The sequence below is a fragment of the Triticum urartu genome, chromosome 2A, assembly GCF_056163025.1.
Source record: "Triticum urartu cultivar PI428250 chromosome 2A, HENAU_Tu73, whole genome shotgun sequence".
Classification (NCBI taxonomy): domain Eukaryota; kingdom Viridiplantae; phylum Streptophyta; class Magnoliopsida; order Poales; family Poaceae; genus Triticum; species Triticum urartu.
The window spans coordinates 19325321-19351217 of NC_141874.1; the positions used below are offsets into that span (position 1 = coordinate 19325321).

Consider the following 25897-nt stretch of genomic DNA (forward strand, 5'->3'; position numbering starts at 1 on the left):
TTTTATAAAGAAAACCGAGTCGAAAACCAAACAAGTAACAAGTGTTACAAGGAAAGGAGAGGAACAGGACGCCCAACATAGGGCAAGACATAGCTAGCATACTAACAGGACCAGGTAGATGAGGGGTGCGTCGAGGGATCACAATACCAAGACTCTACAAACAGCCTAACACATCGAACCGGCGTGCGTATCAAACCCCACAACACAACAGAGGAGCATCCACAATCAACGAGTGCCAAAGCTTAACACGAACCTTGTGCCAAAGCTTAACACGAACCTCGACTGAGCGCTCTGCCACGGAAGTTCAAGACGATTAGCAAATCGGGAGGCGTTATTGCGTCGTCATTGAGCAAAGGTGAACCAAGATGAGACCAAGAGCCCGAGGCTCGCCTCAACAGAACAGGGTCATGAGCATGCATAGTAGCAGATCGGAGACACACGTAGGACAGCCGAAGAGAAACACCTTAAGAAGAACACACCACCCTCGGTCCTGAGCAGGCCCCACCACCACCACCAAACGCACCACTCACAACGACACACATCAACAGAAGCTGTTGTTTGGGTCTCCAAGACGACGCCTCCAAGAAGGTAGTGTTGTCGAGCACACAACACCATCATCCGATCCGGCAAGCCCGATCTTGGGTTTCTACCCGGAGACCACAAACAAAGAACTGTAGGTGCTGTAGCTCCACAACGTCCGTAGATGCCGCTGCCGCCGACATCAGCAGAGCCGATGCAGGGTTCTCACCCGGAGTTTGAGCACATCCCTACAGCAAGACGATAGCCGACCACCACCGCCGTCGAACTCTCCAACGATGAAGAAGCACGACGAACCGCCTCAGCCAGCCGCACTTCGCGGAGACCACCAACGGACAAAATCAACACTAGACGCCAGATCCACCAATGGTCGGCCGGACGCAGAGCCACCGTGCCCCACCAAGCACCATGCCGGCAAGGAGTAGAGGGGCACTGCCCGAGGCCAAGAACCACCATGGTTTCAGGCTACAGCCATACATCAGGCACGCCGACGCGCCCCACGCACGCCACCGCACACCTGCCGGAGGCCAGATCCGAAGCGCCCACAGTGCAACTGAAGCTGGGGGGATTGAACCTTGCTGTTGCCGCACCTTCCACAAAGAGCCGCAACCGGTGTGACGCACACCACCAGACCATAATCACCAGGCAAGCAGCATGGACTGCCACCCCGAAGCTCCGGATCCAGCCGCAAGAAGATGCCACCACCAGATCCACCCGAAGCTGCCACACGAGCTCCACCTCCAGATCCGCCCGATGCAGCCACCACCAGGACCAAACGGAGAGGCCTGCCAAACAGCCGCACGAGCGCCATCCCGCTGAAGATCGCCGACGAGGTCGTCGGGGTACTCCAGCCGCCGGTCCGCCGCAGTCATGACGCAAGACCCTGCCGAGGCCGAGCCCGGCACCACCACCCGTGCCCCACAGCAACAAGCACTGGCAACCCCTCACTCGCAGAAGCTTGAAAGCCCGCCGAGCCGGACCGCCGCGGGCACACCAATGCGGATCCATGCGCAACAGTGTCAACACCAACTCCCCCGCGACCGAAGGCGCGGCAGACGCCAGATCCGGGCCGAGAAGCCCCGGATCCGCACCGGACGGCGCCAGTCGACGCGCCAACACCAGCCATGCATGTCGTACACCCCATCGAGGTTCTTTTGTCCCCTCTTGAGATTTCGTTATCTGCTCCGCCTCTCCGGATTAGTTTTCAACTGCTGAAAAGCACGGTCGCAGTCACAGCCGGCCTAGCGTGCCAACGTGGCAACGCCCAAGCGAATGACCCACGCGCCCACTAAGAGCATCTCCAGCCGTTCGTCCCCCTAGGACGCATAAAAATCGCCCCCTAGGGGCGAGCCGGCGATGTAATCGGCACTGGGGGCGGTTTCGCGCCCAGTCGTCGCCCCAGCTCGCCCCCAGGCACTGAAATTGGCCCACTTTTCAGCCCCATTTCGGCGAATAAAGGGCCCATATGGGCGACAATAGGCCCATATTCGGCGTTCAATTATGCACATAATTTTTTTATCACATATTTCATCACAGAAATATCAAATACTTCAACAAAATAGTACAACAACAAATAGTTCAATACAAATTATATAGTTCAACAAATAAAAACTCATATTTCATCACACGTCGCGCCCGGCGTCGCCCTTGAGCCTCCATAGATGCTCTATCAGATCTTGCTGCAGTTAATGATGCACCTGTGGCTCTCGGATCTCCTGGCGCATACTGAGATAGGAAGTCCAGGTTGCCGGTAGCTGGTGATCAACTTCGGCTAGAGGACCCTGCCTGTAGTATGGTTCAGATCGCCGAACACCTTGCGTCCGGTGGGCGTGTCCCCGCCGCTAAACTGCCCCTCCGCGGCCGGAAACGGCGGCCGGAAACGCCCAGCTGCTGTTGGAGGGGCTGCCGCGGCGAAGCTCTGCTATTTTTCCGGCATGGAATGGCTATCTAGTGGTGAAAGGCGGCGGGCGGCGCCGGGATAAAGCTACTGGCGGCCGAGGGCGCGGGGGGTGGGAGGCGAGTCGGGGAAGAAAATCTTGACTTTTCCCCTGACGGCGTGGGCCAGCCGCGCTTTTCCCTTGCGCCGGAGCCCCCAACTGCCCCCCAATGCGCCGGATTCGGCCTGTGACCGCCGACCGGAAAAAAGGCCCGAGCCGGCGTTTTTCGACGTCCTGGGGGCACGACTGGGTTGTTTTTTCGACGCCGGCGCAGCAAAAACGTTTGGAAAGGGCCTGTTGGGGGTGCGGCTGGAGATGCTCTAACTATGAATCGTTATCAGTACTCGGTCACATAATACCACGTACGTGTTTCGCAAGAAATAAACATTATGCCACGTGCGTAGTAATAATATAGGAGTAATTTGTTGGGGACGCTGAACGAATAACGATGGCGTGGTACTTTCCTGCTAAATACTTAATACTTGAGTATCTTCAACACTAACACGTAAATATACTCCGGCATCCGTCCGTGAACAAGACGGCAGTTCGCGGACATGGAAGTTGGCCATTCAATGCTAGTATGTATATGTTCGCTAGTAAAGTGCAATTTAAAATTAAAATAAAAGTTCGATCCATAGCGCGTGCCGAATCACAACACCGTCAGATCACATGTCCGATCACATCCAAAAACGCGACAAGTATGCTTAAGTTTTACATGCCCGATGACAAAAGAATATCCATCCGGCAGTCCGTGCAAAAAAGAGATTTTTTGCCCTGCCAGACCGGCAATCCTAGCCTCCTCCACGCTCAAGGTGTCGTCGTCGCCGCATATGCAGCCTCCGCCTCCGTCTCCTCCTCCTCCTTGTCTGCCGCCTCCAACTTATCTTTCTGCCGCTGCAACATCTTGTAGCGAAGGGCTTGCACGATCATTTTTTGCATCGGCATCCAAAGACTCCACCTTCAAGGACAACATCTTGGCGTCCTCTGCATTGGCCATGATCTTCACCTTCTTTTCTTCGAGCATCACCTTCTTCTCGTCGAGCATGGCCTTCTTCTTTTCGATCAAGGCCCTCTTCTCCTCGAGTGCCAGCTTCTTCTCGGTCGCCTCCATCAACAGTTTGAGCCTCTCTATCTTTTTTCTCCTTGATGTCAGACCGCTTGACATATGCATCCTCCTTCTTCGAAAAGATGTCCTCAAACTTCTTTGTCAACTTGGCAGCCACACCTTGTCAGTCCCCCCTCTCCTTCTCCCACTTCTTTCCCCAGAATCATCTTCTAATCTTCTTGGGCGGTTCTTTTATTGGGTTCGGTTGGATCCCCGGTGAAGGAAATATGCCCTAGAGGCAATAATAAAGTTGTTATTTATATTTCCTTATATCATGATAAATGTTTATTATTCATGCTAGAATTGTATTAACCGGAAACTTAGTACATGTGTGAATACATAGACAAACAGAGTGTCCCTAGTATGCCGCTACTTGGCTAGTTCGTTAATAAAAGATGGTTAAGTTTCCTGACTATAGACATGTGTTGTCATTTGATGAACGAGATCACATCATTAGAGAATGATGTGATGGACAAGACCCATCCGTTAGCTTAGCACTATGATCGTTTAGTTTATTGCTATTGCTTTCTTCATTACTTATACATGTTCCTATGACTATGAGATTATGCAACTCCCGAATACCGGAGGAACACTTAGTATGCTATCAAACGTCACAACGTAACTGAGTGGTTATAAAGATGCTCTACAGGTGTCCCCGATGGTGTTTGTTGAGTTGGCATAGATCGAGATTAGGATTTGTCACTCCGATTGTCGGAGAGGTATCTCTGGGCCCTCTCTGTAATGCACATCACTATAAGCCTTGCAAGCAATGTGACTAATGAGTTAGTTACGGGATGACCCATTACGAAACGAGTAAAGAGACTTGCCGGTAATGAGATTGAACTAGGTATGATGATACCGACGATCGAATCTCGGGCAAGTAACATACCGATGATAAAGGGAACAACGTATGTTGTTATGCGGTTTGACCGATAAAGATCTTCGTAGAATATGTAGGATCCAATATGAGTATCCAAGTTCCGCTATTTGTTATTGACCGGAGATATGTCTCGGTCATGTCTACATAGTTCTTGAACCCGTAAGGTCCGCACGCTTAACGTTTGATGACGATTTGTATTATGAGTTATGTGATTTGATGACCGAAGATTGTTTGTAGTCCCGGATGAGATCACGGACATGACGAGGAGTCTCGAAATGGTCAAGAAATAAATATCGATATATTGGAAGGCTATGTTTGGACACCAGAATGGTTCCGGATGAGTTCAGGCATTTTCCGGAGTACCGAGAGGTTACCAGAACCCGTCGGGGAGTCATGGGCCTTAATGGGCCCTAGTGGAGAAAGAGGGCAGCAGGCAAGTGGTGGGGCGCATGCCCCCTAGGCCCAAACCGAATTGGTTTAGGGTCTGGGGGGTCGGCCCCCCTTTCCTTCTCCTCTCCTACTCCTTCCTCCTCCTAGTAGGAATAGGAAGGGGGGGGGGCAAACCTACTTGGAGTAGGATTGCCCCCCTTGGACGCACCTCCTCCTAGGCCGGCCCTATCCTCCTCCCCTCCTTTATATACGGGGGAGGGGGCACCCCATAGACACACAAGTTTATCTCTTAGCCATGTGCGGTGCCCCCTCCACAGATTTCCACCTCGGTCATATTGTTGTAGTGCTTAGGCGAAGCCCTCCGTCGTTAACTTCATCATCACCGTCAACACGCCGTCGTGCTGATGAAACCCTCCCTTGGCCTCAGCTAGATCTAGAGTTCGAGGGACGTCACCGAGCTGAACGTGTGCAGATAGCGGAGGTGCCGTGCGTTCGGTACTTGATCGATTGGATCGCGAAGACATTCGACTACATCAACCGCGTTACTAAACGCTTCCGCTTTCGGTCTATGAGTGTACGTAGACACACTCTGCCCTCTTGTTGCTATGCATCTCCTAGATAGATCTTGCGTGATCATAGGATTTTTTTTGAAATACTGCGTTCCCCAACAGTGGCATCAGAGCCAGGTCTATGCGTAGATGTTATATGCACGAGTAGAACACAAAGGAGTTGTGGGTGTGGGTATATACATATTTCTTGCCGTCACTAGTTGTTTCTTGATTCGACGGTATTGTTAGATGAAGCGCCCCGGACCGACATTACATGACCGCGTTCATGAGACTAGTTCTACCGACGTGCTTTGCACATAGGTGGCTGGCGTGTGTCAGTTTCTCCAACTTTAGTTGAATCGGATTCAATGAACAGGGTTCTTTCTGAAGATCAAAAAGCAATCACTATACCGCGTTGTGGTTTTTGATGCGTAGGTAAGAACGGTTCTTGCTAAGCCCATAGCAGCCACGTAAAACTTACAACACCAAAGTAGAGGACATCTAACTTGTTTTTGCAGGGCATGTTGTGATGTGATATGGTCAAGACGTGATTATATAAATTGTTGTATGAGATGATCATGTTTTGTAACATAGTTATCGGCAACCGGCAGGAGCCATATGGTTGTCGCTTTATTGTATGAAATGCAATTGCCATGTAATTGCTTTACTTTATCACTAAGCGGTAGATATAGTCATAAAAGCAATAGTTGGTGAGACGACAACGATGCTATGATGGAGATCAAGGTGCCAAGCCGGTGACGATGGTGATCATGACGATGCTTTGGGGATGGAGATCAAAGGCACAAGATGATGCTTGATGACCCACAAGTATTGGGGATCTATCGTAGTCCTTTCGATGAGTAAGAGTGTCGAACCCAACGAGGAGCAGAATGAAATGACAAGCAGTTTTCAGTAAAGTATTCTCTGCAAGCACTGAAATTATCGGTAACAGATAGTTTTGTGATAAGGTAATTCGTAACGGGTAACAAGTAACAAACGTAAACAAGGTGCAGCAAGGTGCCCCAATCCTTTTTTTAGCAAAGGACAAGCCTGGACAAACTCTTATATAAAGGGAAGCGCTCCCGAGGACACATGGGAATTATGGTCAACCTAGTTTTCATCATGCTCATATGATTCGCGTTCGTTACTTTGATAATTTGATATGTGGGTGGACCGGTGCTTGGGTACTTCCCTTCCTTGGACAAGCATCCCACTTATTATTAACCCCCCTTACAAGCATCCACAACTACGAAAGAAGAATTAAGATAAACCTAACCATAGCATGAAACATATGGATCCAAATCAGCCCCTTACGAAGCAACGCATAAACTAGGGTTTAAGCTTCTGTCACTCTAGCAACCCATCATCTACTTATTACTTCCCAATGCCTTCCCCTAGGCCCAAACAATGGTGAAGTGTCATGTAGTCGATGTTCACATAACACCACTAGAGGAAAGATAACATACATCTCATCAAAATATCGAACAAATACCAAATTCACATGACTACTTATAGAAAGACTTCTCTCATGTCCTCAGGAACAAACGTAACTACTCACAAATCATATTCATGTTCATAATCAGAGGGGTATTAATATGCATAAAGGATCTAAACATATAATCTTCCACCGAATAAACCAACTAGCATCAACTACAAGGAGTAATCAACACTACTAGCAACCCACAGGTACCAATCTGAGGTTTTGAGACAAAGATCGAATACAAGAGATGAACTAGAGTTTGAGAGGAGATGGTGCTGGTGAAGATGTTGATGGAGATTGACCCCTCCCGGTGAGAGGATCGATGGTGATGACGATGATGACGATTTCCCCCTCCCGGAGGGATGTTTCCCTGGCAGAACAGCTCCGCCGGAGCCCTAGATTGGTTCCACCAAGGTTCCGCCTCGAGACGGCGGTGCTTCGTCCCGAAAGCTTCCTTGTTATTTTTTCCAGGGCAAAAGACAGCATATACCAGAAGATGGCCATCGGGGGCCTGCCAAGTGGCCCACGAGGCAGGGAGCGCGCCCCCACCCTCGTGAACGGTGGCTGGCTCCCCTCTGGTGCTTTCTTACCCAATATTTTTAATATATTCCAAAACTGACTTTCGTGGAGTTTCAGGACTTTTGGAGTTGTGCAAAATAGGTCTCTAATACTTGCTCCTTTTCCATCCCAGAATTCCAGCTACCGACATTCTCCCTCTTCATGTAAACCTTGTAAAATAAGATAGAAAAGGCATAAGTATTGTGACATAATGTGTAATAACAGCCCATAATGCAATAAATATCGATATAAAAGCATGATGCAAAATGGACATATCAACTCCCCCAAGCTTAGACCTCGCTTGTCCTCAAGCGGAAGCCGATATCGAAAAATATGCCCTCATGTTTAGAGATAGAGGTGTCGATAAAATAAAATATGGACATGAGGGCATCATGATAATTCTTAGAACAACAACATATGTATATATATTGTCATATGATTTCTTATGCTAAGGTAACAATCTATTCACAATGTAAAGTATGAATCAGAAACTGCATTGAAAGCTAGCAAACTATAATCTCGGTCATTGAAGCAATTGCAATTTATCATAACATCAGAAAGAGTTAATATAAGAGCTTTTAAGCTAGTCCACATACTCAACTATCATTTAGTCTTTCACAATCGTTAACACTCACGCAATACTTATGGGTATGAAGTTTTAATCAGACACACAGAAAGATAGGGGCTTATAGTTTTGCATCCCAACCTTTTAGCTCAAGGGTAATGTCAACAATAATAGTTTATGAAAACCCACATCCAATTAGCTATATATATATCAGGATCTTTTCAACATATCATGCTTGCCAAAGGATAAAATGTAAAAAGGAAAGGTGAAGATCACCATGACTCTTGTATACGGTATAGGACAAATTAAAAGATAGGCCCTTCGCAGAGGGAAGCAGAGGTTGTCATGTGCTTTTATGGTTGGATGCACAAAATTTTAATGCAAAAGAACGTCACTTTATATTGCCACTTGTGATAGGGACCTTCATTATGCAGTTCGTCGCTTTTATTTCTTCCATATCACAAGATTGTATAAAGATTATTTTCTCCACACTAATAGATCATACATATTTAGAGAGCAATTTTTATTGCTTGCAACAATGACAACTTACTTGAAGGATCTTGTTGGGGATATAGCTATTAGTTATGACCTGCCCAGGAGGGGCCGGGTCAGCCCCAATGGCGGGTTACAAAGGAAGCCCAGTAAACATTAAGATGATAGTTTATCAAATCTTATAGAAGGACTAAAAGGCATAGAGGCGGCTCAAGGCCCAATATTATAAACTGCCGTATGTAAGGAAAGACTTGTAAAGAAAGGCATGTAAAAGAAGTCACCGAGCCGGACACGATTTATGAGCCGGCCGGGACTCTGTAGGCCACCAGGCATCAACCCGTGTATATAAGGTGACGACCCGGTGGCGTCTTAGGGCAAGAAACAAGAGATGATAACCAAGCCAGCAAGTTAGCCTCTTGGTGATCGAAACCCCAGCAATACCAAACACAACTAGACATAGGCTTTTACCTTCATCGTAAGGGGCCGAACTAGTATAAAACCTCTCGTGTCCTTTGTCCCGATTAACCCCTTTAAGCTTCCTAGTTGTGATGGCCCTATGACTAAGTCCTTCCACTAGGACATCTGCCGTGACAATTCCATGACAGTTGGCGCCCACCGTGGGGCCAGCACACGGTGGATTTGAGTTCTTGAAGGGCAACTTCGAAGGGCTCAAGGGATACGCCATGGGCCGGATGACCAAGAGTCGTCGCGGCAAGCTCTACATCGACGACGAAGGCTGGGGCCCTGAGGCCGGCTCAATTGAGTAAGGGTACCGGGTCCCCTTCGGCGGAATTCATGTCTTCATCGGCCGGATCGGCGAGTCAGGCCCTGAGCCGGACATCCACACCAACCTCGTCGAGACGGCTCAGCGTGCGAGGACCACCGGTGTTCAATCTGTCGTGAAGCATGCTTTCGTAGGCTGCATCCACGGCGGTGAATACTCTGAAGGATCAGTGGATGGCGGTGAGACGGCCGTCTGTTCTGACACTGCATCATCGACGGGCGAGACGAACTCTTTGTATCAGCTGCAAGACGGCATGCTCGGGGGCTGTTCCGATGGCAGCAGTATTCCGGACCCCCTTGAGCCGCCGAATTGGGCCGGAGTCTTCATGGCAGGAACACAGCCCAGGCAGAACTCCACAGCAGTAGTGGCAACAACTACCGGATCGGCCGCAGCCGGGTCAGGAGACCCTGCGCGCCCCCGGCTCATATTCTAATGGACCTCATGGATAAACTGACGACTCTGTTGACTGCCGTGGTAGAGCCGGTGGATAAAGCCCGTCATGATGCAGAGGTGGAACGCGTACGTGAGAAGATGATACAAGCTAAGGAAAATCTAGTCACAGAGGAGGTCAGGATGGCAGCGGAGCGGGCAGCTTTGGACGTTCGTGCTCAACAGCTCCAAGCAGAGACTTTACGGCTCTCGTTGGATCTGAACGCGTCAAACGAGGTCATGAGAAGAAGGCATCACAAAATTCAGTCACGTCTACCTCTGACGCTCGATCCTAGGAACCTTTTTCATACACCCGGAGCTGGGACAAGCAACCCGCCGGAGGCAAATCGGATCACAACACCCGGGGCGCCGGTTCAACCTCGCGCCATGGAACCACCTCGTGTACATACCGCTCCACCTCATTATGTATCAACGCCACTGGGTCACTTCTCCAATCCCTTGGAAAACCTCATTGCAGCATCGGCTCGTTTGGTGGCTCTCCCAATGGAAGGTGACTCGCCGGCGGCGGTCGAAATGCGAAGGGTGAGAGAACTTCTTCAAACAGCTCTGGCACAGCAGGATGCGTACTCCTACAGTCGAGACAGGATCCATTCAACTCCTCGCCCGAGCCGGAGCCCAAGCTACAGTAGGCATATGGATTCAGCTAACATGTCAAGCAATGCTCAACACTGCAACCGGCCACACAGGTATGAGCCGGTGCAGGCTGGAGCCCTTAACTTGGCGGATCAGGAGAGGATCCGACAAGAGGCTGAGCGAGCGGTTCAACTGGCAGCAGAGCAGGCGGCTCATCAGACTTTTCCGGCTTATCCAGCAACCTTGGTCGAGGCAGGAGTGGCCACAAGAACCAGAGGTGTCCCTTGCCTGGTGCCAGCCATACGTAATGAGCGTTTGCTAAAAGACTTCAAGGGGCCTCATAAGGTGCCTAATTACACGGCCGACTTGCAGCATGGGGCTTGGATTGAGAGTTATGAGATGGCTATGGAGTTGTTGGAGGTCAGCGGCGCAGCAATGGCTAAGTATTTCACTATGATATTGGATGGAACAGCTCATACTTGGTTGAAGGGGTTGCCACCCAATTCTATCGGCTCATGGGCGGAATTGAAGGCCCGGTTCATCCAGAACTTCAAGGACACGTGTAAACAGCCTATGTCGATTGTGGACCTGACTAATTGTAAACAAGAGGACGGTGAATCTACAACCCATTGGGTGCGCCGGGTCAAGGAGATAATACATTCGTCTGATAAGATGGATGCCGGCTCAGCAGTCTTGATGTTGGAGAAAAACTGCCATTTTGAACCTCTGAAGCAGAAGTTGGGGCGGCTCAAGCGTGACTGCAATGACATAGGCCAGTTGATGGCGGCTCTTGTCAAGTATGTTGATTCTGATAGTACCAAGGACCCGGTGTCTGACGAAGAAAAGACAGCGAAGGGAAAGAAGAATGACAACGGCAAGGGTCACCAGGATAACCCGGCAAATCAAGGAGGTAATAAACGTAAGGCTGATGAATTTATCGCTAACACCAATGCGCAGGGCGGCAATCAACGGCGCAAGGGCAGGAAACCCCCTCGGTCGGGCGGGTCAGGTCCTACCCTTGAGCAACTATTAAATGAACCTTGTCCAAGACACGACACCCGGGAGAAGCCAGCCACCCACCTGTGGAAGAATTGTACAATCATGAAGGCGTTTAAAAATTCAAATGCATTCGATGGAGGTCACGGCCCAGGCAGCGGTTCAGGTGGGGGCGGTTTTCATGGCCTGGGCGCCAGATCAGGTGGAGGAGGATTCCACGGTCAGGGCCATCCTGGTAACCAAGGAGGATATAATCCACATCTCGTCCAAAGTAATCAGCAGCAACAGTCCGGATATTAGAACAACCCAAAACAGTTGAATAGTGGGTGTCGGTGTCAAAACCGGCGGATCTCGGGTAGGGGGTCCCGAACTGTGCGTCTAGGCGGATGGTAACAGGAGACAAGGGGCACGATGTTTTTACCCAGGTTCGGGCCCTCTCGATGGAGGTAAAACCCTACGTCCTGCTTGATTAATATTGATGATATGGGTAGTACAAGAGTAGATCTACCACGAGATCAGAGAGGCTAAACCCTAGAAGCTAGCCTATGGTATGATTGTCTGTTCCTACGGACTAAAAACCTCCGGTTTATATAGACACCGGAGAGGGCTAGGGTTACACAGAGTCGGTTACAATGGTAGGAGATCTACATATGCGTATCGCCAAGCTTGCCTTCCACGCCAAGGAAAGTCCCTTCCGGACATGGGACGAAGTCTTCAATCTTGTATCTTCATAGTCTAGGAGTCCGGCCGAAGGTATAGTCCGGCTATCCGGACACCCCCTAATCCAGGACCCGCTCAGTAGCCCCCGAACCAGGCTTCAATGACGACGAGTCCGGCGCGCAGATTTTCTTCGGCATTGCAAGGCGGGTTCTCCTCCAAATTCCGTGTACCTATTGAATAATGTCCGGTTTCTTGTAAATGTAGCGCTCCTTGGCTTCTACGCCCAATAATGGCCGTCTTCCACGTGTCAAACGAATACGAAAAGTCAGGGTGTTTTTACATTTACACCCCTAGCCGCGTGAGTGAGCCGCCTATTTAAGGGGACGAGGATTTAGATCCAAACCACACCTTCTCCCCTCCGCGAGTATTCATCAGAGCGTATCCGACAGAGGTCCATTCTATCATGGCCGGCCACCGCAGCTCCTCCTCTCGCCCTTCCAGCCCTCAACCTAGAGATTGGGAGAGATGCTCCATCCTGCACAGCGAGCTAGTGACGCTCCAGACCAAGGGATTTCTCCCCTGACCTATATGGTCCCGGTTCGAGCCGGACTTGCGACCTATAATGGCGGAGAGTAAGCGGAGAGCGCCCCAATCCCTCCAAAGGAGAGCAGGTATGCCTTGTCCCTTACTTAATAAGAGGGCTCGGATTTCCAATTCATCCATTTCTCCGGGGGCTCCTGGAGTTCTATGGCCTCCAGCTGCACAACCTCACGCCTGTCTCCATATTGCATATCGCAGGCTTCGTAGCCCTTTGCGAGCTGTTTTTGGGCCGCGAGGCTCATTTCGCGCTGTGGAAAAGGCTATTCTGCCTTGTGCCCTGTTCTCAGAAGGGGTCAATATATCAAGTGGGCGGAGCCGAAGTGTGGCGCATCGCCGGGACCGGATATCTATCCGGAACCCCAAAAAAGGCATCCGAGGACTAGCCTTCGGAATGGTTTTATATAGAGGATGTCCCGCTGCCGGATCCTGTCCGGATCGGCCTCCCTGGGTTCGACAGTGCTCCCCTAAAGAAGCGCCTAAACTGGCGTCCACGGAGCCCTCAGAGGAAAAGCGACAAGGACGTTCTTTACCTGATGGGCCGGATAAGATTGTTAGCTCTTTCCGGACTAACCATGATCGGGGTCATGGCCGCATGCATCATGCGAGGGGTGCAGCCACTTCAGTATAGAGGCCACCCCATGTGGGACTTCAACGGGGAGGACAACGCCACCCGCCACGGCCGTAAGGGGCCGGATTCGGCTGCCGCTCTAATAAAGATCTTGTCCGCTTTGTACAAGGGAGAAGAGGAGGAATTTCTCCGCGTCAACCCACAGGGTGGATTTTCTATGTACAATCCCCCAAGTTGGGTAAGTGGACACTTTTACTTGCCCATCCATTTTATATTCCCATCGTTAAATATTCAATCTAACGACTTCAACGCAGGAACTGCGCCAGGCTGTTAAAGAAATAAACAGCCCTCCTCCACAACCCGAGGATCCGGGACGGTCCCTCGACCCGGCCTCTCAAGAGGATCCGGACTTATCTGTGGAGCTGATTGATGGGGTGTTTCATCAATTGAGCAAGGACAACGCCTTGGTGGCCATTACGGCCGATTACCCAGGGCTACTCCCAGCCTCACAGGTAACTAAGACCGAAGTCCCAGCACTTTGAAAAGGGATCTATCCTCGCGTGTTTTCGATTGCCGTATGACAACCGTGTTTTGCAGGGGAGGTCCTTGAGATGGGAGGCCAAGCCTACGGCGACTAGCCAACAAGGGGCGGCAAGGCCCCGCGGGCTGAAAAGAAGTGCGGTTCGGACTGAGACGCCGGCACAAAGGTATAGCGCGCCATCTTATTCCCAGGTGTTATTACTTCAAGGCATATTAACGCTCGTGCTCTCTTCAGGATGAAGAGACCTCGCCGGACTATATCCGGAGAGGTTGCCAATCGTGCCTCCACCAGCCAGGCTCCAAAGCCTGGTCCGGAAGTGGAGGCGAACACAAGGCGCGCACCGGACGCTCCTCCGACAGAGGATGTGGACAGGCTGTCTGCCACCAATTCCGAGGTGGAGAGTGCCATGAACCACAGGCGTCGTCGGACAGTTCTTCGCGACGCTTGTTTCTCCCAAGAGGCATTGGATGCCTTCAATTCGGGAGATGCGTACCTCCGTGCCGCTCAAAATGGTCTAGCCAGAGCCACGGAGCAATATGTAAAAGACATATGGGTAAGAAAATTTTGGTAATTATATATATACCAGTAGCCCCCGAGACTTGAAACAGTTAGAATAACTGACTTAAGGATCATTTGTTATGCAGGTTCTTACAGAAAAGAATACCCTACTGTCCGAGGAGCTGGAAGAGTGCAAAGCCCAACTTGAGGCCGCACTAGCCGTGGCAGGGGAGCCCAAGGAGACCCCCTCTGGTAATATACGCTTCGAAAGATAAGTATTTTGCGAAGTGCGGCGTGGGTGCAAATCTGACAAATGAAATTGCAGATGGCGCCGGATTAAATCCGGAAAAGCAACAACTCCTACGCCAGCTGAAGGCTGGTGAGAGTGTGCTGACAAAGGTGAGGCGGGAGAAGAACGATCTCCAAGATGCCAACACCAAGCTGGTCGTTGAACTGAAGGATGTTCGTGCCCAGCTGTTGGACTCCGTTAAGGAGAATCAACGGCTTTGACGTGGCATATTTAGTAAGTGCTTAAACGAACTTTGAAAAAAGAGTTCGGCGAGGAAGTCGACTAACAGAGTAATGTCTGTAGGTATGCTAACAGGTCGTCCTGCAGAGGAAATGCCCGGTTCTACGGGTGACCTTTTTCCCGAGCTCTCACAACTGCACGAGCGAGTTCGGCAGGTGATGCAAGGCGTCGCCCAGGCCTTGTGGCCATCCGTCTCCATGCCCGAAGGCCTTGGAGAGCTTGTAGAGAAGCTAAAGGGAGCGTGGCGGCGCTTCCGATTGTGGAAGATGTCGGCCTGCCGTCAAGGCGCCAGGGAGGCCTGGGCCATGGTGAAGACGCGGTACACGAAGGTTGACCCAAACCACATGGCCGAGGTCGGACCCGTGGGGCCCGATGGGAAGGAGATCCATGTGGGCTTAGTATACGGCTAAGTAGAATTGGCCGCAAAGTATTCCCAACAGGACTGTAAGCTAGACAGCCTATTAGATGGTATTGAAGAGGAATACAATCAGTCAGATTGACTATGTAATTTTAATTGACATGTGTAATGCCTTCTAGCCGAATTGTAGATCGTTTGTCATGGCCGACCTTTTCGCTTCAACCTCGGGACCTGACAGTCCGGAGTGTGTCCGAATACCCTCGCGGTTATATAAGAACCGGGGTATGCATGGAGACCAGGCGTAGGGGTCATTAGTGCTTGAACAGACAAGTGCCCAACTAGTTATGTTATATTACATGGTTAGTAAGAAACATCTTCCAGGGAGAATAGTTCCGTTAGGGGTTCCTTTCCCTGGGAGGCATGCCCTAAAGTACATGTCCATTCTGCGAAAAGAGACGCAGGAAAAACATCTGGGGGCGTATAGATAAATAAGTGAAAAAAAGATCATCTTTAGTTCACCGACCGAATATTCCCTTAAGAACGCTAGCTTTCGGCTTCACCCAGTCTGAGGTACACATCCGGCTGACCCGGCAGTAACAATCGCAGAGGTGCTCCCTGTACCACCTAGCCGAACAATCAGGAACGTAGGGGTAAGCACAGGAGCGAGGCAACCCAGCTTGGCCAAAACTTAAGTCATATCGATGCATATAATGGTGAATAAAAGGTACATGCGGAAGTGTGACACATGTGTTGGGCATGAAGCCCGTATAAATAAGCTTTTGTTTAAAGAAGCCCCCAGTTTTAATAAGCACGGATAGTGCATCACTTTATGAGCCTTTAAAGGCTATAAGAGAGAGAGAGAGGGAGAAGGAGAGAAATGTAAGACAGAAAGTATATAAAAATGGACAAAGGAAGGAGACGAACACAGAGTCCGGCGCTAGGCATAGAATCTTCGGAGACGGGCTGCGTTCCATGGGTTCGGCTCGAGTCGGTTATCCGATGCATCTCGCAGGCGGTACGCTCCACCAGTCATGACTTGGTCGATTATGAAGGGACCTTCCCACTTGGGCTTGAGTTTGTCCTTTTTCTTGTCCGGCACGCGTAGAACTAATTCGCCAACGTTGTAATTTTTGGCCCGTACTTCTCTGCTTTGGTATCTTCGAGCCTGCTGTTGATAGAATGCGGAATGGGCTTTTGCCACGTCATGCTCTTCCTCCAAGGCGTCCAAACTATCCTGCCGATCGAGCTCGGCTTCTCTTTCTTCATACATGCGCACTCGAGGTGAGTCATGAATTATGTCGCAGGGCAAAACTACCTCTGCGCCGTACACCATGAAGAATGGTGTGTATCCGGTGGTGCGATTCGGCGTGGTTCGCAGCCCCCAGAGTACGGAGTCGAGCTCCTCTACCCAGTGTGTATTAGATTCCTTAAGGGACCGCACTAATCTGGGTTTGATGCCGCTCATGATAAGACCATTTGCACATTCGACCTGGCCATTAGTTTGTGGGTGATAGACGGAAGCATAATCGAGCTTGATGCCCATGTTTTTGCACCAGAGTTTTACCTCGTCGGCCGTAAAGTTCGTGCCGTTATCAGTGATGATGCTGTGGGGGATGCCGTAATGGTGTACAAACCCGGATATAAAGTCTATCACCGGTCCGGATTCGGCAGTCTTAACAGGCTTGGCTTCTATCCATTTGGTGAACTTATCCACCATGACTAGTAAGTATTTTTTCTTGTGGGTTCCGCCTTTAAGGGGTCCAACCATGTCAAGCCCCCATACCGTGAAGGGCCAGGTGATGGGGATAGTTTGGAGGGCGGTGGGTGGCATATGGCTTTGTTTTGCAAAAAGCTGGCAAAACCGACGCATCGTTGGACTAAGTCCTGGGCATCTGCCCGGGCCATCGGCCTATAAAAGCCTGTACGGAAGGCCTTTCTTACAAGGGACCGAGCTGCCGCGTGATGACCGCCGAGTCCGGCATGAATTTCAGCCAGGAGGTTCCGCCCTTCCTCTTCGGAGATGCACCGTTGAAGGACTCCGGTAGCGCTTTTCTTATAAAGCTCTCCCTCATGGACTTTATAGGCTTTAGATCGCCGCACTATGCAGCGTGCCTCATTTTGGTCCTCGGGGAGTTCCTGCCTAGTAAGGTAGGCGAGGAATGTTTCTGTCCACGGGGCGATGACGGCCATTATTACGTGGGCTGAAGGTGTTATTTCATTGGCAGAGCCTCCAATTATGTCAGAGTGTTCGGTGTCGGGCAGTGCAGTTGGGTCCGGGCTGTTATTGCCGGGTTCCCCTTCCCATACTACGGATGGCTTGAACAGCCTTTCCAAGAAGATGTTGGGGGGGACTACATCGTGTTTTGCACCGATGCGTGCCAGGACATCTGCCGCCTGATTATTTTCCCGGGCTATATGGTGAAATTCGAGCCCTTCGAACCGAGCTGACATTTTTAGGACGACGTTGTGATAAGCTGCCATTTTTGGATCCTTTGCATCAAAGTCTCCATTTATTTGTGATATTGCGAGGTTCGAGTCCCCGCGCACCTCTAGGCATTGAATGCCCATGGATACTGCCATCCAGAGACCATGTAAAAGGGCCTCATATTCGGCTGCATTGTTGGAGTTTGTGTACATTATTTGGAGTACGTATTGAACTGTGTCTCCTGTGGGGGACGTCAAAACGACGCCAGCCCCTAGATCGGCCAACATTTTGGAGCCGTCGAAGTGCATGACCCAGTTTGAATATGTGTCGTACTCTTTAGGGAGTTCGGCCTCCGTCCATTCTTCGACGAAGTCGGCCAAAACTTGCGACTTGATAGCTCGCCGTGGCTTGTAAGTTATGTCGAACGGGAGGAGCTCAATGGCCCGTTTTGCAATCCGGCCCGTCGCGTCGCGGTTGTTTATAATATCGTTAAGCGGCACTTCCGAGGCTACTGTTATTGAACACTCTTGAAAGTAGTGTCGCAGCTTCCGGCATGCCATAAATACCGCGTACGCAATCTTTTGATAATGCGGGTACCGTGACTTGCACGGAGTAAGGACAGTGGACACATAGTAGACCGGCTTTTGAAGGGGGAATTTGTGTCCGTCCGTTTCTCGTTCGACGACGAGCACTGCGCTTGCGACCTGATGGGTTGCTGCAATGTATAATAGCATTGGTTCGCCAATGTTTGGCGCGGCCAGGACTGGGTTTGTTGCCAAGATGGGTTTTATTTCATCGAGTCCGGCCGTGGCTGCATCCGTCCACTCGAAGTGTTCGGTGCGCCGAAGGAGGCGGTAAAGGGGTAGGGCCTTTTCTCCCAAGTGGGAGATAAAGCGGCTTAGAGCCGCCACACATCCGGTTATTTTTTGTATTTGTTTGAGGTCCTTCGGGATATCCAATTGTGACAGAGCTCGGATCTTGGCTGGATTTGTTTCAATTCCTCTACCGGATACAATGAAGCCCAAGAGCTTTCTGGCTGGAACGCCGAAAATGCATTTTCCGGGTTGAGCTTGATGTCGTATGTTCGGAGATTATCGAATGTTAGCCTCAAGTCGTCTACTAGAGATTCGACATGTATTGTTTTAACAACCACATCATCTATGTATGCCTCCACTGTTTTGCCAATCTGGTTTGCCAGACATGTCTGAATCATGCACTGATATGTTGCGCCGGCGTTTTTGAGCCCGAAGGGCATTGTGTTGAAGCAGAATGGGACGTATGGTGTGATGAATGCCGTTGCGGCTTGGTCTGACTCTGCCATCTTTATTTGATGGTAGCTGGAGTATGCATCGAGGAAACACAACGAATAGTGTCCTGCGGTAGCGTCGATAATTTGATCGATGCGGGGGAGAGGGAAGGGATCCTTTGGGCAAGCCTTGTTAAGGTCTTTAAAATCAACGCACAGGCGCCAGGATTTGTCCTTCTTTGGTACCATCACCAGGTTTGCTAGCCAGTCCGGGTGTTTTATATCTTTGATGAATCCGGCCTCCAATAGCTTGGCTAGTTCCTCTCCCATGGCCTATCTCTTAGGTTCGGAAAAATGCCGAAGAGCCTGTTTGACTGGCTTGAATCCTTTTAGGATATTTAAGCTGTGTTCGGCCAGCCTGCGTGGGATTCCTGGCATGTCTGAAGGGTGCCAGGCAAAAATGTCCCAGTTCTCTCATAGGAACTCTCGCAGTGCGGCGTCTACATCAGGGTTTAACTGTGCCCCGATGGAAGCCCTATTCACCATGGAGCGCAGCGCAGTCAGTTCCTCAGCCGCTAGGGCTTCGGATAGCGCCACGAGGGCCAGTGCGGCTGTCTTGTTTTCGGCGCGGAGTGCTATGTCCGGATCACTAGCGAGAGTGATAATTCCGTTAGGCCCGGGCATCTTGAGCCTCATGTACCCGTAATGGGGTATTGCTTGGAAGATTGTAAACGCTTCCCGCCCTAGCAGAGCATGATATCCGCTACTGAACGGGGCCACTTGGAACGTGACCTCTTCGTACCTGTAATTATCTGGCGTACCGAACACCACATCTAGTGTGATTTTTCCTGTACAGCGCGCTTCCCGACTGGGGATTATTCCTCTAAAGGTTGTGCTACTTCGCTCAATGTGGTTCCTGTCTATTTCCATTTTTTGAAAGGTTTCCTCATAAATGAGGTTCAATCCGCTGCCGCCATCCATGAGTACCTTGGTAAGACGAAAGCCGTCCACTATTGGACTGAGGACCAATGCGGCTGGTGCTCGGGCTGTTCGGAATTTAGGTTCATCACTGGCGTTAAAAGTAATAGCCGTGTCACTCCATGGGTTTATTGTTGCTACTTGGTAGACTTTGGCAAGGCTGTGGAGTGTTCTTTTTTCGCATATTATTTGATGCGAAAGTCCCAAAGACTGTTAATACCGTACTGGTGTCTCTGGGGTGGCTTTCTGTGGCTTCTGGAATTAGGAGATCTTCACCAATTTTTGCCACCTGCCGGAGTATCCAACATGCTCTAAGGCTGTGAGTTGGTGTGGCGCCCTCTGCACTGTGAATTTTACAGGGTCCATTAAGCCATCCTTCCAGTACGGTTTCGTGCCCTGTAGAGGGCTTTTGCTTTTTGGTATTGAACCCGAGTGTCTGGCAATGATGCACCCTTTTATTTCGGACTGGGTTTGTATTCAGGGCCGGATTGTCCCAAAATTTTATTTCGGTTTTACAGGCACTTTCCATCGGACAGTACTTTCGTACTAAGGACGCCAAGTCAGCAAAGCGTGTAATATCACGGCGACTTATGGCATTGAGGATTCCCTTGTCCATGCAATTATTGCAGAAGAATGAAATTGCGTCTTCCTCACGGCAGTCCTTTATCCTGTTCATAACCAGGAGGAATCTGGCCCAGTAATGATGTACTATTTCTTCGGGCTCTTGCCTAATTTGGGATAGATCGCTTATGTACGGATGGGTGGGTGGAGTCAAATCCGAAACCTCACCCAATCTGAGACCCAGGGGCCAAGGAGTTTCCGAACTCGGAAGTTTGGATTCTTGGATGCTGTCCAATGAATCTAGTCCGTCGCCTGACTTTAAGTTCAGGTCTTGAGTGATGTCCTTCCCTTCGCGGGTATCCGGCTTGGAGGGATCGGGAATCCGGACGTAGCTAGTCCTTAAGATAGATGAAGGGTCGCCGCACTGTCCCTCTACCACGGCAACATGATGGGTCACCTGGGGAGAGTTAATCTCTCTCAAATCGGGTTTAGGCCCAATCTGGTCGTAATCCGTAGCGACTCCCAGGGCGGCGATGCGATCCAAGAGCTCGTTTAGGGAAGAGAGCTCCATTGGATCTAGCTGCTCGGTGAATTCCGAGCTGATGTAAAGATTGCTTTTGATGACCTGAGAGGTCATCGTCGGTGCAGTAGCCGAACAGGCGGTCATAAGGAAACCACCTAGCCGGAGAGTTTGGCCAACAGGCAAAGCTCCCTTAGCAACGGTGCCGTCTTTAAAGACGGGATGAGGCATCCTTCCTGATGGCAACGGCACAGAGGAACTCTCAATGAAAGCACCAACGTGTTGGAAATATGCCCTAGAGGCAATAATAAAAGCATTATTATTATATTTCCTTGTTCATGATAATTGTCTTTATTCATGCTATAATTGTGTTATCCGGAAATCGTAATACATGTGTGAATAATAGACACCAACATGTCCCTAGTAAGCCTCTAGTTGACTAGCTCGTTGATCAACAGATAGTTATGGTTTCCTGACTATGGACATTGGATGTCATTGATAACGAGATCACATCATTAGGATAATGATGTGATGGACAAGACCCAATCCTAAACATAGCACAAGATCGTTTAGTTCGTTTGCTAGAGTTTTCCAATGTCGAGTATCTTTTCCTTAGACCATGAGATCGTGTAACTCCCGGATACCGTAGGAGTGCTTTGGGTATACCAAATGTCACAACGTAACTGGGTGACTATAAAGGTATACTACGGGTATCTCCGAAAGTGTCTGTTGGGTTGACACGGATCAAGACTGGGATTTGTCACTCCGTATGACGGAGAGGTATCACCGGGCCCACTCGGTAATGCATCATCATAATGAGCTCAAAGTGACCAAGTGTCTGGTCACGGGATCATGCATTGCGGTACGAGTAAAGTGACGTGCCGGTAACGAGATTGAATGAGGTATTGGGATACCGACGATCGAATCTCGGGCAAGTAACATATCGATTGACAAAGGGAATTGCATACGGGGTTGATTGAATCCTCGACATCGTGGTTCATCCGATGAGATCATCGTGGAGCATGTGGGAGCCAACATGGGTATCCAGATCCCGCTGTTGGTTATTGACCGGAGAGTCGTCTCGGTCATGTCTGCTTGTCTCCCGAACCCGTAGGGTCTACACACTTAAGGATCGGTGACGCTAGTGTTGTGAAGATAAGTATATGCAGTAATCCGAATGTTGTTCGGAGTCCCGGATGAGATCCTGGACGTCACGAGGAGTTCCAGAATGGTCCGAAGGTAAAGAATTATATATAGGAAATGCTGTTTCGGCCATCGGGACAAGTTTCGGGGTTATCGGTATTGTACCGGGACCACCGGAGGGGTCCCAGGGGCCCACCGGGTGGGGCCACCTGTCCCGAGGGGCCACATGGGCTGTAGGGGGTGCGCCTTGGCCTGCATGGGCCAAGGGCACCAGCCCCACTAGGCCCATGCGCCTAGGGTTTCCATGGGGGAGGAGTCCAAGTGGTGGAAGGCACCTCCAAGGTGCCTTGGGGGGGAGGGAATCCTCCCCCTGGCCGCCGCACCTAGGAGATCAGATCTCCTAGGCTGCGCACCAACCCCCCTTGGCCCTCCTATATATAGTGGGGGAGAGGAGGGATTTCATACACCAGCCCCTGGCGCCTCCCTCTCTCCCCGTTACGTCTCTCCTTTCGTAGTATAGGCGAAGCCCTGCTACTGTGACGCCCTGCATCCACCACCACGCCGTCGTGCTGCCGGATCTTCGTCAACCTCTCCTTCCCCCTTGCTGGATCAAGAAGGAGGAGACGTCTCCCGTCCCGTACGTGTGTTGAACGCGGAGGTGCCGTCCGTTCGGCGCTTGGTCATCGGTGATTTGGATCACGTCGAGTACGACTACATCATCACCGTTCTTTGAACGCTTCCATGCACGATCTACAAAGGTATGTAGATGCATCCGATGACTCGTTGCTAGATGAACTCCTAGATGATCTTGGTGAAACGAGTAGGAAAATTTTTGTTTTCTGCAACGTTCCCCAACAGTGGTATCAGAGCCAGGTTTATGCGTAGTTCTTCTTGCGCGAGTAGAACACAATTTGTTGTGGGCGTAGATTTGTCAACTTTCTTGCCATTATTAGTCTTTTCTTGCTTCAGCGGTATTGTGGGATGAAGCGGCCCGGACCAACCTTACACGTACGCTTACGTGAGACCGGTTCCACCGACTAACATGCACTAGTTGCATAAGGTGGCTGGCGGGTGTCTGTCTCTCCCACTTTAGTTGGAGCGGATTCGATGAACAGGGTCCTTATGAAGGGTAAATAGAAGTTGACAAATCACGTTGTGGCTTTAATGTAGGTAAGAAGACGTTCTTGCTAGAACCCTAAATCAGCCACGTAAAACTTGTAACAACAATTAGAGGACGTCTAACTTGTTTTTGCAGCAAGTGGTTTGTGATATGATATGGCCAAAGTTGTGATGAATGATGAATGATCTATATGTGATGTATGAGATGTTCATGCTATTGTAATAGGAATCACGACTTGCATTTCGATGAGTACAACCGGCAGGAGCCATAGGAGTTGTCTTTATTCTTTTATATGACCTGCGTGTCATCGAGAGACGCCATGTAAATTACTTTACTTTATTGCTAAACGCGTTAGCCATAGTAGTAGAAGTAATAGTTGGCGAGCAACTTCATGGAGACACGATGATGGAGATCATGATGATGGAGATCATGGTGTCAAGCCGGTGACAAGATGATCATGGAGCCCCAAGATGGAGATCAAAGGAGCTATGTGATATTGGCCATATCATGTCACGTCTATTATTTGATTGCATGTGATGTTTATCATGTTTTGCATCTTGTTTACTTAGAACGACGGTAGTAAATAAGATGATCCCTCATAACAATTTCAAGAAGTGTTCTCCCCTAACTGTGCACCGTTGCTAAAGTTCGTCGTTTCTAAGCACGCCGTGATGATCGGGTGTGATGGATCCTTACGTTCACATACAACGGGTGTTGACGAGCCTAGCATGTACAGACATGGCCTCGGAACACATGCAAAACACTTAGGGTTAACTTGACGATCCTAGCATGTACAGACATGGCCTCGGAACACAGAAGACCGAAAGGTCGAGCATGAGTCGTATAGAAGATACGATCAACATGAAGATGTTCACCGACGTTGACTAGTCCGTCTCACGTGATGATCGGACACGGTCTAGTTAACCCGGATCATGTAATACTTAGATGACTAGAGGGATGTCTAATATAAGTGGGAGTTCATTAATAATTTGATTAGATGAACTTAATTATCATGAACTTAGTCTAAATATATTTTACACTATGTCTTGTAGATCAAATGGCCCACGTAGTCCTCAACTTCAACGCGTTCCTAGAGAAAACCAAGCTGAAAGACGATGGCAGCAACTATACGGACTGGGTCTGGAACCTGAGGATCATCCTCATAGCTGCCAAGAAAGATTATGTCCTACAAGCACCGCTAGGTGATCCACCCGTCCCACAGAACCAAGACGTTATGAACGCTTGGCAGACACGTGTTGACGACTACTCCCTCGTTCAGTGCGGCATGCTTTACAGCTTAGAGCCGGGGCTCCAAAAGCGTTTTGAGAGACATGGAGCATATGAGATGTTCGAAGAGCTGAAAATGCTTTTTCAAGCTCATGCCCGGATCGAGAGATATGAAGTCTCCGATAAGTTCTTCAGCTGTAAGATGAAGGAAAATAGTTCTGTCAGTGAGCACATACTCACTATGTCTGGGTTACATAACCGCTTGTCTTAGCTGGGAGTTAATCTCCCGGATGATGCGGTCATTGACAGAATCCTCCAGTCGCTTCCACCAAGCTACAAGAGCTTCGTGATGAACTTCAACATGCAGGGGATGCAAAAGACCATTCCTGAGTTGTTCTCAATGCTGAAATCAGCAGAGGTAGAAGTCAAGAAGGAACATCAAGTGTTGATGGTCAATAAAACCACTAAGTTCAAGAAAGGCAAGGGTAAAAAGAACTTCAAGAAGGACGGCAAGGAGGTTGCCGCGCCCGGCAAGCAAGCTGCCGGGAAGAAGCCAAAGAATGGACCCAAGCCCGAGACTGAGTTCTTTTATTGCAAAGGGAAGGGTCACTGGAAGCGGAACTGCCCTAAATACTTAGCGGACAAGAAGGCCGGCAACACCAAAGGTATATTTGATATACATGTAATTGATGTGTACCTTACCAGTACTCGTAGTGACTCCTGGGTATTTGATACCGGTGCCGTTGCTCATATTTGTAACTCACAGCAGGAGCTGCGGAATAAACGGAGACTGGCGAAGGACGAGGTGACGATGCGCGTCGGGAATGGTTCCAAGGTCGATGTGATCGCCGTCGGCACGCTACCTCTACATTTACCTACGGGATTAGTTATAAACCTCAATAATTGTTATTTAGTGCCAAGTTTGAGCATGAACATTGTATCAGGATCTCGTTTAATACGAGATGGCTACTCATTTAAATCCGAGAATAATGGTAGTTCTATTTATATGAGAGATATGTTTTATGGTCATGCTCCCATGGTGAATGGTTTATTCTTTATGAATCTCGAACGTAATACTACACATGTTCATAATGTGAGTACCAAAAGAAGTAAGGTTGATAATGATAGTCCCACATACTTGTGGCACTGCCGCCTTGGTCACATAGGTGTCAAACGCATGAAGAAGCTCCATACAGATGGACTTTTAGAGTCTCTTGATTATGAATCATTTGACACGTGCGAACCATGCCTCATGGGTAAAATGACCAAGACTCCGTTCTCAGGAACAATGGAGCAAGCAACCAACTTATTGGAAATCATACATACTGATGTGTGCGGTCCAATGAGTGTTGAGGCTCGCGGTGGCTATCGTTATGTTCTCACCCTAACTGATGACTTGAGTAGATATGGGTATGTCTACTTAATGAAACACAAGTCTGAAACCTTTGAAAAGTTCAAGGAATTTCAGAGTGAGGTTGAGAATCAACGTGACAGGAAAATCAAGTTTCTACGATCAGATCGTGGAGGAGAATACTTGAGTCACGAATTTGGCACACACTTAAGAAAATGTGGAATAGTTTCACAACTCACGCCGCCTGGAACACCTCAGCGTAACGGTGTGTCCGAAC

At 49.6% G+C, this 25897-nt stretch overlaps 1 pseudogene; it reads right to left on the reverse strand.

Annotated features, from left to right (window-relative positions):
• Nucleotides 1–721: 721 nt before the first annotated feature.
• LOC147982991 (uncharacterized) lies at nucleotides 722–1663 on the reverse strand (annotated as a pseudogene).
• Between the last annotated feature and the right edge of the window lie 24234 nt (nucleotides 1664–25897).